At 31.5% G+C, this 15,665-nt stretch overlaps 1 long non-coding RNA gene and 1 pseudogene across 1 annotated transcript; both read left to right on the top strand.

Moving 5' to 3' along the window:
- On the top strand, positions 1–2,097 carry LOC123888983 (annotated as a pseudogene).
- Positions 2,098–6,242: 4,145 nt separating this feature from the next.
- On the top strand, positions 6,243–9,319 carry LOC123889627. The gene is made up of 4 exons (XR_006802594.1): positions 6,243–6,661; positions 6,799–6,954; positions 7,659–7,769; positions 8,961–9,319. It is a non-coding gene; the product is annotated as an uncharacterized LOC123889627 (long non-coding RNA).
- Positions 9,320–15,665: the final 6,346 nt, after the last annotated feature.

Raw genomic sequence — 15,665 nt, forward strand, 5'->3', positions numbered from 1 at the left:
ATGAATGATCGCAAGCTTTGGGGTATAAGGAGAGATCTTTACTTTGATATCCACAATGTGCTTGGAAACAAGGATGAACTAATAGAAAACGGGTTTCTCATTGATGTCAATAGTAAATATAATGATCCAGAAGTGAGCAGGGATGAATTTGTAAAACGAGTAGATCAATTTCTCAACAATTTTCCTGGCACAACGATTGATTCTTTCTTCGTAAACTTCTATTTTGATTGTGAACAAAGCAACACTATTGATCAATGGATAAGTTTTGCAATTGCGAAGGGAGTAGAGAGAATGGATCTACTCTTTCTAGGGAAGCCTTATGCGAAGCGCACAACTCAATACAAACTTTATAAATTTGACTTTGGCTTATTTTCAAAGACTAATGCTTCAACTCTAAAGCATTTGTGTCTTGAGAATTTTCTTGTTTGCTATCCCACCAATTGTGACTTAACTCCGTTCAAACATTTAAGATCTCTTTCACTTTTAAATGGAAAAGTGGATGAAATATTCATAGAAAATTTGTTATCGAATTGTCAACTCCTTGAAGAGCTTTCATTAGTTCATTGTGAGTTCAAATCATCAGTACCAAAGATAATAAGTTCATCCTTATGTCATCTCAATGTTTCAAAGTGTTATAAGGTATCCTCCAACAATTGCTTCACATTACTGGAGTTAATGTTAGTCGACTGCCTTAAACTCACTTCATTAGATTGTCCTGAAAACGATCTGTCTAACTTAAACATTAATAGTCATGCGCTGAAGAGAATCAACTTCTGCATTGAAGAATATTTTGATGCATTTGCTCTCTGCGAAACTTTTCCTGAACTTGAGATTATGCATTTGGGAATATTTTCTATGGTAAGTCATAAAGTGTTGGAAGAGTGATTTTTTACTTTTTATTTTATTTTGCATTTCTTTGTCTCTTGAATTATAATTTGAACCATGCGTCTTTCTTCAGGGCACACCTTTCCTAAAAATAGTTCAACCACTCAAACATCTTACACAACTGGATTGCATGATTTACTTTTCTGACATCACAATTGAAGAATGTGGTCTTATGTTGATTTTGAACATCCTTCGAGTTTCTCCTCATTTGCAGAAACTTTCAATCATGGTAAGCGGACATGATTAATACACATGTGGTTTATTTTTTTAATGGTTATTCTAATTTTTATGCATGACTTTAGAAATAAATTTACACTTCTAAACCACATACATTTAAACATTTGTATATTTACTTGGCCACCCATTATCTTTCCAAATTATCTTTCCAATATAAGTTTTAATTTGATCCCTCTATAAGGAGTTGCAACTCAGTATTTTATTTATGGTTTTGGCTAACATGCACAAGTGCACCATATGGTGCATGGTGCACAAGTTAGCGATTTCATTATAACGACTGCGAAATCCACTGTTGGGTTGAAATTTTATATCATATAGATTATTCATAATTTTTTTTGAAAAAATTGTATACCATTTGATATGTTATTGAGACCCGTCAAAATTAATGGTTTATGAATTTTTATTAAATACCGTTAATATTTATGAGTCTCAATAACATATCAAATTAATTTTAAATGTTTTATGAATGATCTATATAATATAAACTTTCAATCAAACGGTAGATTTTGTAAAATTCTTATTCGTTATAATAAAATCGCCGACTTGTGCACCATGCACCATATGGTGCACTTGTGCATGTTAGAACTTGCCTAATTTTATTAGATACTATTTTGATTTGTATCTATCTATTCAAGCATTTATATTGTGATTATAATTTTGTATTGTCAGATTGCATATCCAAATCTCTTTAAAAATCATAAAGATATTAGGGATGTTGAAGTATTCTCTCACGATGAGGTAAAAATTATTGAACTTGGAGGTTGTGTTGGCAATTGGTATGAAATTTAGTTTGTTATGAATGTTCTAAAATATGCTCACAATCTTGAGCAAATAGTTTTGAGTCCCTATTGGAGAGAAGATGACTCGTTGGATTGGAATTCTAACCCTACGTGGTTTCAAAGTGGGCGTGAAAAAATTAGTGAAAAACTTCAAGGTGAAGAAATAATAGGACGAGAAAAACTTGTGCTCTTATAAATTGTATAATTCTTTGGTTTTTATTTTGTAGTAACCTACAAAATTTTTAATTTATTAAATTGTAGTCATTATAGTTGGTTATCCAAAATGCATGTGAAAAGATTCAAGTGTAAGCTTCACCATCGATAATGGACATTCTATTTTGTGCGGGTAATTAAAGGTCTTTGGCTGAAAAAATTTCTTCCCACCCTTACATTTAATTATTTATCCCTAGAAACAAATCAATATTCCAATTTTATCCCTTTTATTATTTGAGTTCACCTCTATATTTAGTCAAAGTTATAAATTGAAATTTTTTAACAATGAGTAACAAAAAATATTGTAAACCATGGTGAAACTAAAAAAAATTCGAAACACGAGAATTAAGTTTTCTGGTAAAAATATTGTAAAATACACATGAATCTTAGATATTAATGAAGTGTATGAGTTTGAAGTTTCAACAATAATAACATGTACCGCATGCGTGAGTCTATCTTCAATATCTTTAGGTAGTTGGTCTAAGCTTTTCAAACAAGGTATTTTCATTACAATAACATGATTTTTGAAAGTAACAATAACATGCTTATATTTTTATTTGGTTAATATGATGTAAAAATATTAGTAGTATTATACAAAAACAATTATACCATGCTAATCTAAATTTTCATCTAGTCTAAAATATGGATGTTTACATTTTTCAAATAATTTTTTTTAATACTACACAAATTTATATTTCTAGATAAAATGTTAATCGAAGCGTGCTGGAATTAAATTCTCAAGTTTTACCAAACTATCCATGAGATAGTCTTACATATGCACAAAATTTAAATGTCCACACAAAATTTTTAAAAAATAAAATTAAAAGAAAAATAAAATAGTCACATCATTTAATTTCACTTTAATCATTTTCTATTTAATTTTTTTGTTTAATGAGTGTGTCTAAAAAAAATACTAATTTGAGTTTGTGCCCATATAAGTATTCCTCACTATTGATAACACTATTTTGTAGTCACTTAACGGAATGAATGTTACTCTAAAGAGAGGATTTGATGGACTTAAATATAAGGGTCGCGTTAACTAGTATTTCCGAAACACTAGTTAAGAGAGATAACTGAAGTAATAATTTTCACATTAAAAAAATACATTATGTATACTTTTAAAATGTAAAATACACAAATTCCAAAACTTTATTACCATTTTTAGTTCTAATAATAAAATGATACCTACTAGTCAAATAAATTACTAAGAGCTCTATATTTTCAATTAAACCCCATTATATATTATTCCAATTAAATCCCAACATATATCTCAAATTAAAATGTCAATAACTAATTTATTTTATTGAAATTAAATAAAATAGTTAGTCAATTATAAAATAGTTAATAACTGTTATTTTTTAATAGGTAATATATTGGTCATTTCCATTCCCATATAAAATAATTATAAAAATAAAAAATAAAATAACAGCTATATAATTATTGGTATATTGCATAAACTACAATATTAATTTAGACATGAAATTATATGAGAAATAATTTATCATAAATTTGTTGTGATATACTTATAAACTCATGCATTTGTAATGTCATTGCATTCCCCTCTATTATATTATATAGAGCAAGAGGGATTTGTTTTGCATAAGAAAAAAGTGTAAGGTCATTTAATTATTTGTTTCATTAATTTGAAAACTATTTTCTTATCTTCCAAAATCAAGAAAGTGTAGGTTTTTTTTTTCTTTCTCTCGGGTCTTTTGCTTTCTATTTCTTTTTATTCAAATGGTGTACTAATAATCACTACTGTATAATTTTTTTTATAAGATATTGTATACTCCCTCTGATCTTTTTTATAAGGAACACTTTGAAAAAAAATCTGCCATTTTTATAAGAAACTTTGACCAATTTTCAAATATTTTAAATATTCAATTTCACATATGCCCTTATTTATTATGAGAGAGAATTTAAAAATAAGTAAGTTAGTTGAATAAAAAGTAATTAAATAAGGGTATACATAGAATAAATTTAAATTTTTAAGAGTATTAATGAAAATAACTATGTTAAATGTGTTTTCTTGGTCTGTGTAATTTTTTCAAAGTGTTCCTTATAATAAGGACTGGAGGGAGTAATTTTTTTTGCTGAACAATGGAATATAACTTTAAGGCAAAAGATATTAATTTGCTAATTATTTTTTTTATCTTCTAAAACCAAGAAAATGTAGGTTTTGCTTTTATCTTAGGCCTTTTACTTTCAATTTCTTTCTATTCAAGTGGTGTACTAATTATCACTATTGTATAATTTTTACAGAACAATGGAATATACTTTTAAGGTAAAAAGTCTAGGGGGGCTTGTGGATGTCAACCGAATTATGCAGGAGAAGCCTCTCGGATCAGTCTTGTGTTTGTATATCGACGCAGATGCCATTGATACATATTTTCTCGAACTGAAAGCGGCTGAGTTTGCTAATGCAAATGGCTATTACTTGATTTTTCTTTTGGAAGATCCCTTTGATAATTGATGGAAGTAATTGATGTGAATTTGAATAATGTTTGTCGCTTCACCTATTTAAAAAATCACAAAAAAAAAAAAGAAGAGATTGCCGGTTTTGTGGAAGAAAAAAAGTGATAGGTTAGATTAGATTGATTAGTACTTTAAAAAGAAAAAGGAAAAATGAAAAAAAATATAGATTAGTAGTTATATAATTCTTAGGTTTAAAAAAAAAAAAAAAAAAAGAGTGCCGGTTTTGTGAAAAAAAATGTCAGGTTAGATTAGATTGATTAGTACTTTAAAAAGAGAAAAAAAAAAAAAAAAAAAAAAAGGAAAAAGGAAAAAATATAGACTAGTAGTTATATAATTCTTAGGTTTTCTATTACTATAATTTGCATAGTATATGATGATGATAATGTAAAAATACAATAATTATATTACAGTACAATAAAACAAAACCGGCCTCTTTTACAAATATTATACTTGTTCTTTCTTTGTTTTTTTCGGTAGAACTTACTTAAAAATGATGATTTAAAGGAAAATACTAACTAATATTTTGAGGCATTAGTTAAAGAAATTAAAAATACTATAAGGGCCTGTTTGGTGCGCAGGATAGCATAGTGACAGGATAGGATATAAAACAGGATAAGGATAGGATAGGATAACAGCAGGATAACAATTATACTCAGTTATCATATCCTGTGTTTGGTGCACACAGGATAATAAACATGATAACTATTATATTTTGTTTTTAATACATATTTGCTCATAATAATATGATAAGATATATAACATATTTAATTGACAAAATTACTCTTGTAAAACAATTGTTATTTTTTTAAAATTATTTTGTAATACTTTGAATTTTATAAATAAAAAATATAAATAAGTAATCAAATAACTTTATATAATTTAAAATAAAAATCATGAGAAAATAATCAAGTTTAATTTTTTATATGAATCATGATCAAATAAATAACTCAATAATATATACATGTTAGATAAGCCAAATAAATATATGATATATCTCATACGTAAATAATAAAACTACTATTGCAAAAGAATTATATTTAATTTTTTATAAAATTTAAATTAATATCCCTATTTGTCAATTTTTTAATAATAAATTTACTTTAAAATATTGTAATTTTAGTAAAGTTTTGATTTTTTAGAATATATAAATTACAAAATTACCCCTGTGAAAAAATCACATATATATTTAAAAATTAATTATTTAATTATTTATATTTTATTAATTTTATTTTATGTATTTTAAAATATATTTTATAAAATAAACCAGTAATTTTTTTTTTCTTATCCTATCCTGCTGGTAACCCAGCTCAAATTCAGGATAAGAATTATAACTAGAGAGACATGATAGGATAAGCTTCACACTAGTACAAATATAACATATTACGCAGCATGTTTACATCTGACGAGCATATGTCAGATGTAAAAGGCTATATGGAGTAGCCTTTTCATCTGGCTTCAATATCCACAGATGTAAAAAATAAATAGACAAGACTTTTTACATCTGACTTCAATGTACCAGAAGCATAACTAAACGCGGTGGCAATCTTGTAATTATGATGAAAATTATCTAAAATATGTATGTATCTGGCCATATTTAACCACAGATGTAAAAAGTCAGATTAAATAAAAAAAAAATAATAATATTTTTGGAACAAGGTAATAGTCATGTGTATCTGATATCTCTTTCCCAATTATCAAGACTTAAAGAAAAAACCCTCTCATCACCTTCGCGACCAAACCCCAGCAACCTTCACGAAGAACAACCCAAAACGCAGCAACCTTAACCCCTCACCTTCGCAAGAACCAGCGCAGTCCTCTCTCTCAACTCACCACCAGCGCCGTCCTCTCTCTCACTCGCAGTCGTCCTCTCTCTCACGAACCCTAACTCCAAATCGAAGCTTAACTCCAAATCGAAGCTTCTCTTTCTTTCTCCGGCCTCTACTCTCACGAATCGAAGCTTGTTTTTCTCTCACCCACAACTGAAAACGCAGGTACTGATTCGAAGCTCTCTCTCGTCCCTAATTGCAGAATGAAGCTCTCTCTCGTTCCTCTCCCTCCGATTGAAAACCAAGGTACTGGATTAATGTTTACGATTTGGTTTTTCCCTTGCTCGATCTATTTCTTTGTGTATTTAATCATGATTTCAATTTTGATTATCTTTTAGGGTTAAGTGAATTAATGTTTCTGTTTGAAATTTGAATTAATTCAGAGTATTTGAAAATGGGTCTGTCACTCACGAAGCTGTTTAGCCGGCTTTTCGCGAAGAAGGAGATGGGTATACTTATGGTCGGTCTCGATGCCCCTGGTAAGACCACCATTCTGTATGAGCTTAAGCTTGGAGAAATCCTCACCATTCCCACCATTGGTAAGTTTTATTAATTATTTCTATAGAGAAAGGTAATCATAATATAAGGAATGTTAAGAGTAGAAGAAGTAACAGAATTCATAACAGAATTGTGAGAGAAATATTATTGAAGTGAAGAAATTGTTATTACACTTGAATAGAAAGAGATAACAAAAGAGCTATTTATACTACATAGGTGCTGTATGTTAACTACTGTGTGTACTAGCACACTTAATCACACTTATGCAGTGAGTTAAAAACTAATAGACTAAGTAATAGTTTCCTTGTTTTTATCTTCATTTTCTTCAATTCTCAACAACCTTCCACAAGCTGGAGCTTGGTAAATATCTATCAAGCCAAGCTTGGACACAAGATTATTGAACTTTGAAGTTGATAAAGCTTTAGTAAGAAACTGTTCTTCAATTCTCAACAACGAATGTTTGTAGATAATGTCAACGTTTGTTTTTTCAATATCTTTTATCAATGGATTATATTGAGTGCAGATTTTGATAATATAGATCGTATTGTGTAGGATTTTGGTAATTGACGTTTCTGCATAATTTTGTTTGAAACCGTGTCTGGTATTTGAGCTGTAGCCGTCAAACCGTAACTCCGTTTTGAATAATATTTACATGTCTGGAAAACTGACGAAATTATCTTCGATTGAGTACCAATTTTGTAATTTCTGGATTTATAATGAAGTCTGGGGATGTGTTTGAATCTAGGGTACTGATGCTGTCAAATTGCTGTTTTTGGACTGCGGGTTTTACGTGCTCAAGCTACGCGAACGGATCATTAAGAGCATACTGAACAGCTCGGAAATGTTGGAATCGGAGGTGGGTTCCTTTAGATAAACTCTCACTTAATAGAGTAGTCTTATTAGTTTTCCCCAAAATCCAACTATGCATGTTAACTTAAGTTTTAGGGATTAATTAGGGAGAACTCATGAAATGACTTAATTAATGAATTGAATATGCCCTACATGTTGGAATGTTGTTGATTCGTGGAACTTAGCATAAACTGAATGATATATAAACTGTTTTGGAATGGTAAGTGCTGCTGAATGTTGCAGGTTGTGTGTTTGAGCAGGTTCACATAGCTATGAATCAATGCATGTGTTTTCCAGAGCTTAGAAAATGTGTGTTCTGAGTCTATGAATCGGTGCATGCTATACTTGAACAGGTGCATAGGCTTCAGGATGTGTTTTATAAAAACCTGGAAAACGTGTGAATCGGTGCATACCCTGTATGAGTGACTCAAACATGGCCTGGACAGAGTTTGAATCGGCACATAGATAGTATGCACCGGAGCATGGAACTTCAGAATCACTATTTTTGCAACAAACTGAGTTACATGAACCGGTGCAAAGTCTTATGAACCGATGCAACCTGAGACCATTATGCTTTTGATTTATGGATGGAGGTTATGTCAACTAATTTAATTTAACTAAAAACCCTCCGTCACGAATAATATTTTATAAAAACAATAAGTGTCTAAATTCCACGATTATGGATTTTCTACATGTTTAAAATCAGTACACTTAGAATTTAATCAGGATGATTAGGATAGTTAGAAATATCCTCGGGAAGGGTTGATGGGCAGGTTAATGCGATTTAGATTCTTAAGACAGTTGATCAGATTATGGTGGTTGATCCCGAACCACAGATTATCTAGCCTTTGGCTAAGAGTCTAGCTTTTGCTATGAGGGATTCTTCACTTTTAGTGGGAATCAAGTTATTTAATTTGTGAGCTGAGGTGGTTCTCTGATCTACATTTAATATCAGGAACTACAGTCAGGCCTTCGAGACCCGCTCACCTCGAAGTGTCCGTGAGTTATAAAATTAATCAAAAGATAATAAATTTTGTGATACACCTTTATTTATGTTTAAGCTACTCAATTATGAATATGAGTTATTTTAGTGATCAACTGATTTATGTATGAGCCCCCGGTGTAGTCACCACCGTAGTTGGGGTAGCAGGAGCTCACTGAGGCTTAGTAGTCTCAACCCACGATTTATTGATTATAGGTAATAGGTTGAGCAGAATAAATGGATTTCCAAGAGGATTGTAGTAAAGACGCTGTTTATGGAAACTTCGTAGCATTGATCACCTGTTAATTATTATAGAAGATGGCTCAAGGCTTGATCATGGTTGTTATGTATTCCATTTCGCTCTGATGTATAATATATTATAGGTTGTACATTATGACAGTTTATTCAGGATTTTGTCAAGATTATGTATTGCCCGGCAAATTATCTTGTAATTGTACTATGTCGTACAAAAGTTATTCTGTAATTTTAATGTTTCCCGATTCAGTTATGTATGCTCCTATTGATATTCTAGATAAATCAATATGGGGTGTTATATAGGATGTTTTGAATTGTAATGACTTGTATTTTGCTTGAATGTAATTGTATTTTAGTTGAATGTTGAATTGTAATGCTATTTTGGTTTTTTTTAATTACAAAATAAGATTTAAACTATAAAAAAAAAAAAAAAAAAAAAAAAAAAAAACGCAGGATTTTGAAAGAAAAAAAAAAAAAATAAAGTTATTATTTCACATCTGGTGACTTGGTCAGATGTAAAAGGTTCAATTTAATTAAAAAAAAAAAATTGGTCAGCTGAAACACGAGAACAGAGGTAAAAGGGGGTAATTTTACATCTGGCGAATGTCAGATGTAAAAAGCATAAACTTACTACTTCTCGTACGTCTACCTCTGACTTGGGCCAGATGTAAAAGGGGGTTTTGGCCAGATGTAAAAAGTGTTTTCTGTACTAGTGTCAGGATTAACTTATCATATCCTGCTGTATCACCAAACACTGGATTGCGGCAGAATATGATACAGTTATCCTATCCTGTCTCTTATCCTGTGCACCAAACGGGCCCTAATCTTCTTAGAACTTATGTAGTTAACATATTTAAAATATAAAAGAGAGTTTTTCAATTATGTGTAAATTTGCACATGTTAAAAAGTTAAGGTTTAATTGTAGTTTTGAACCCCAAGTTTCACAATTGTGCGATTTTGGCCCCCAAAGTTTCAATTGTGCGATTTTAACCCCCTAAGTTTGACAATTATGCGATTTTGGCCCCCAGGTTTCAATTGTGCGATTTTGGCCCCTCAAGTTTACCCTCTTTTGCATTTGCTAGTCCCCCGTTGACTTTTTGAAACTTGGGGGGCCAAAACTGCACAATTAGAAAATTACGGTGAACCGCCGTGATTCTGGCATATTCACTGTGATACCTGATGAATAAGTTGCAAGTATACAACTAATTAAGATATCGCGTCCACGAAGATTGTCTTTAACTTTGAACCAAAACAATTAAACTAATGCTTAAAAAAAAATATTTGGGGGATTTTGTTCATAAGAATTTGTTGGAAACAAATTTTGGAATTTTAGCGGACGATTGGATCTCTCCGGTTCATCTCAGTACTTTGTTTGGTGAATCATATTATAACTCATGAATTACTCAACTAATTCCAAGATTGAATCAATAAAATGATTATTTTCAATCTCTTGATAATAATTCTCTCACTTAATCACAACTCCTTCAAAATCTGCGAGCCACTCCAATACACCTACGTTCCACGCAGATGTAGTTTCCTCTTATTTAATGTCTTAAAATCATCCAATCATCCTTTAAAATCTCTTAAAATTATTATACATTAGTGTATAATAACGAAGTTATCAATACCACCAAATATAGTTAAAGGTTTGAATATTATAGGGAGAAAATGTTTGGATAATACCGCAGGTTTAGTCTATGCATGCATAGCAATAAAATAAAATAGGAATGCAATACAAGTTGTGGTGAGAGCGGCTTATTCATTTAGTCAAAAAAAAAAAAAAATAGCATTACTAATTGGATATAACAATATATCGGCAAAAGTTAATATACTTAAGGGTCTTTTTATGCACAGTGCATAAGGCCTTGGCAACCATTAGATTTTCTTTACACGTGTATTAATCATAGCCTTCTCCAGCTCACACTCACCACTACCATCACGATCTATGCAAGAGGCGGAGCCACCGTGACCTCGCAAACTGAAATCAGACCACCATTCCGATCGCCACTACGATCATGAGCGTGAGCATCACAACCACCAACCAATTCAAGCATGTAAAAGAACACAAAAACGAAAACAAAAAGACGAAGCTGAGAAAATTGAACAACTGCTACTCTTTCCCCTCTCTTCCCTCCGCTCGTTACCTTCTTCGTACTTTCACCGTCTATGATCACTACGACGATAAGTCTCGTCCTCCTTCATTCGACAACTGGCGTTCTCCCTGGCCGGAATCGACTTCTCGTGACGGTGCTTACTCAGATGTTACTTTTGTTCGCAGTATGGAAACAACCAGATCTAGTTTATTATCATTGTCGCCATACTCTTTCATGGCAAGATCGAGAAATCAGATAGGGAGAATAACCATGGCGGCGATGGGGTTTGGTCGGAGATGAAGCTCGTGTTGCTGATTTTTGTTAGTGTGGATGATGATGATGATTTAGAGAAGATGGTGATAAATTGAGAATGGAGGTATTGCTGATTTTTGCTCTGATTTTTTGTTATCAATTTATAGAGAAAATTGATGAATGCCTGTGAGCTAAAATTGTAGTAAAATGGATTTGTTGTTACTTTGGCAGAAAAATTGAGTTGAATTGAATTTGCAGAGATTAAAAAGGGGAAAGAGATGAGTACACTTTTTGATGGAGTAATGAATTGGAGAAAAAATTAGAAGAAATGAGTAAGCTGACAGTGACAGTGACAGGACAAGGTGTTTCCAGGAGGCAACATCGTAGACAACTCTTTGAAACTATTCCACAGCAAAAATGGTTTCATACCGTTATACACTTAAACCATTAGTCTAGTTAAATGGTTTCATGGTGTTATACACCGAAACCATTATTATAGTTAAATGGTTTTATATGAGCATTAGTGCCAAGATGTTATACACTGAAATAATTTGTCTAGTTAAATGGTTTGATACTGTTATACACTGAAACCATTATTATAGTTAAATGGTTTTATATGAGCATTAGTGTCAATATGTTATACACTGAAACCATTAGTCCTTTTAATTAGTTTCAAGATGTTATACACTGAAACCATTTGTCTAGTTAAATGGTTTCATACTGTTATACACTGAAACCATTATTCTAGTTAAATGGTTTCATAGCGTTATACACTGAAACCATTAGTCTTGTTATTTGGTTTCAAGATGTTATACACTGAAACCATTAGTCTGGTTAAATGGTTTCATAGCGTTATACACTGAAACCATTATTTTAGTTAAATGGTTTCATATGGGCATTAGTGCCAACATGTTATACACTGAAACCATTGTTATTAAGTAAAACATCACATAACCATTTTACAAAACCATGCTACATAAAGCAAAAAATCATATAAAGCAATTAGGGTTAGTTTAGTTGAAAAAATTTTGGATAGTATGCATGAGATATTGGATTCGGTCATTTTTTTATTGTAAAGAAAAATCGATATATATATATATATATATATATATATATATATATATATATATATATATATATATATATATATATAATTAATGTATGAGATTTTATTTATATTGTGATTATGATTGATAAAACTTAAAATTAAATTGTATGTTTGACAAGTATGCTTTATATATACATGAACCATTCGTTATTATGTTAAGCTTCGAGGGGGTGTATGACGAAAATTAATTAAAAATGGATTTTTATAATATATACTCCAAAGGAACAAAAGTTATTATTTAATTGGAAACGAGGGGCGCGCTAGAAATTTGGGGGGGGGGGTGCGCTAGAAGTTTGGAGGAGGGAAAAAAATTGGGGACGCGCTAGAAATCTAGGGGAGGAAAAAAAAATTGGGGGGCTCACAAGAAATCTAGGAAAAAAAGAAAAAAAACTGGGGGGTGTGCTAAGCAAATGGGGCGCGCGCAAGTAATGGGGTAGTATATGGGGGGCGCGCGAGTAATGGATTGCCTAATTTTGGGCTTGGGCTGACTTTTGGTTGACTTTTGGTGTAGGAAGCAAATGTGGTGGGTATAGGAAGCAAGTTTATGCATGGTGCATAAGTTTGGGCTTATGCACCATAACCACACCCCAATATATCTGCCGAGAATTAGAATTGGTCAACTTTGAGAATGGGGTGTGAGCAAGAAGTTCCTTCATCAGTTTCCTTTCACTAATTGGATGCCCTTGAAACATGTCAGCAACAATCATATTAAGACTAAGCCGGCTTAAAAGTGGCCAAGAGATATTTTTGGCAAATCTTAGCAAGATATGCTTAAAATTTAAATGTTTACTTTAAAAAAACAAACTACTCCCTCTAGCCCTAATTATTATAAGAGAATGTTAACTTTTCAGATACATTGGAATGCTAATGTATCTAAACTAGGCATGGCAACGGAACCCGTACCCGCGGGTACCCGCCCGAACCCACCCCGAGTTTGACGGGGCAAAACCGATTTGACTGGGTTTGGGTTCGGGTTTGGGTTTTCCCCGATTTCAAAACACGGGGATGGGGCGGGTAATGGAGATATTGGTACCCACCCCGAACCCGTCCCCGAACCCGCCCGTTTATATAAAATTACTATATTACCCCTATTTATTTATTTATAATGTCACAGATCATATAATTTATCTACTTGAGTTAGGATTTTTAATGAACAATGGTTCTTAGTTATTTGTTTTTTTAGCAATTTCAGTGAACAATGATGTAGAACATTCTTGGTTATGTGGTTGTTTTGACGGTATTTTGGAATATTGGTTTGTACCGGTACTCTTTTATGGTTTTGATAATTTTGGTTTGATATTTTGGAATATCATTTCATTTGTATGTTTAATGCATTGAAATTTTGGTTTGTACTTTATTATTTGAAATTTTTTGTATTGTATGTATGTCAGTGTTCGGGAAAATTTTGGGTTCGGGTAAGGTTCAGCAGGGCAGGGCAAGGTTCGGGGATACCCGAACCCATTTGGGCATACCCGAACCCATTTGGGACGGGGATTGGGTTCAATTTTTCATCCCCGTCGGGTAATGGGCGGGGAACGGGTATTTATCAATGATTCGGGTATGGGGAATGGGGAAGGTAAAAACCGTACCCGCAGGTACCCATTGCCATGCCTAATCTAAACTATAATATATAGTTCAAATACATTAATTTTCTAATAAATCTAAAAAGTAAAAATTCTCTTAGTAATTCACTTTTCATCTTCTCCAAAAACCTATTCCCCTTTTCTGATCCATTCCTGAAACCCCATCACCTCTCTATATCTCTACCTCCATCTTGCTTCCGCCGTGCTGCCTTACCACCGCCGTGAAAGCCTCTCGAAAATATATTATTGTTTTTCAAACTCGTCTTAGTTTTATTTAGCAAGATTTTACCAACTTTGTTGAAGAGCTTTGCAATTCATTATTCGAAGGAAAAAAATTTCATGAATTAAACTGTGGAGGAATAACGATTCTATTTTCCACAATTTTTTTAATCTCTGTAACTGCTGATTTGAGTTGGAATTAACTCTAATGTTAGTTCTATTGTCAAAATAATACTATAAGGCAACATTAAGTTTCTATTTTATTATCCTTCTTCTGATTTTTATTCCACAAAAAGGTAACCTTTGTTTGGGAATCGGATTTGGTGCAGTCGTTTTTCCATCCAGTCATTTTATAGTCGTCCGATCACGTTTGTTTGTCCTTTTGTGTTTCAATACTTGGGACCTCAACTTATATTTGTGACACTTCAGAGAGAACCAACAAAAATTCAAAATCTGCCTAATCATAATTAACTTGTCAAATTTACGTGATTGCCCACAAAATTAGTGAGCTTGGTAGATAATATAAGGGTATTAACGGAAGTTTACAAGTAATTAGTTTTATTATAGTTGTTTAGATTAGTTTTATAGTTGTAGTAGATGCAGTTATAGGCTCTGTTTGGGAAGACCAATAAATTAGCTTATAGTTTATAGTTTTTAGCTTACGTTTGGTAACAATTTTTAAAAAATAGCTTAGAGCTTATTTTCCCCGTCACAAAATATAAGCAAAAAGTAGTCAATAAAAGTTGATGAATTTGGTTTAAAATTTAGTTCAGATACATTCACGTTTGTTGACCCATTTTTGCTTATATTTTGGGAGTATTTTACTAGCTCATAGCTTATTTTTCAAACGCTATTTCAAGTATCTTATGAGCTTATAGCTTATCATTTTTCTTCCAATTTTACCTCTATCATCTTACTTGAATTTTTTTTAATATTAATTAAACATATCCTTTTTCTGTCATTTCATACTTATAAACTAAGTTAAACAACCAATTTTACCAAACACTACAAATTAAATCAGCTAGCTTATACGCTATAAGTTAAAAACTAGCTTATAAATTATCCGTTATAAGCTAACTTATCAGCTATATGATATTTTTTTACCAAACAGAGTCGTAGTATAAATGAAAATAACGACATGATTGTGTATATTATAAAAATAAAAGACTTATATACTATCACTATGTTACAAATAAACTTCCCTGGCGTATTTTTGCCTAATTTAAACTAGAAAATTTGGATTATTATAAATAATTTAAAGATAAATTAGTAAACGGTAGTAAAATTGCTTATGTTTTTATATTCTTATTTGTTTTATTTTTTCTATAATTTTTATTTATTGACAACATTTTCTATTTACTTAATTATTTTTATTAAACTTCCTATAATTTTGTTTTTCTCTTATTTTTAT

Source organism: Trifolium pratense, linkage group LG6 (assembly GCF_020283565.1).
Source record: "Trifolium pratense cultivar HEN17-A07 linkage group LG6, ARS_RC_1.1, whole genome shotgun sequence".
Classification (NCBI taxonomy): Eukaryota; Viridiplantae; Streptophyta; class Magnoliopsida; order Fabales; family Fabaceae; genus Trifolium; species Trifolium pratense.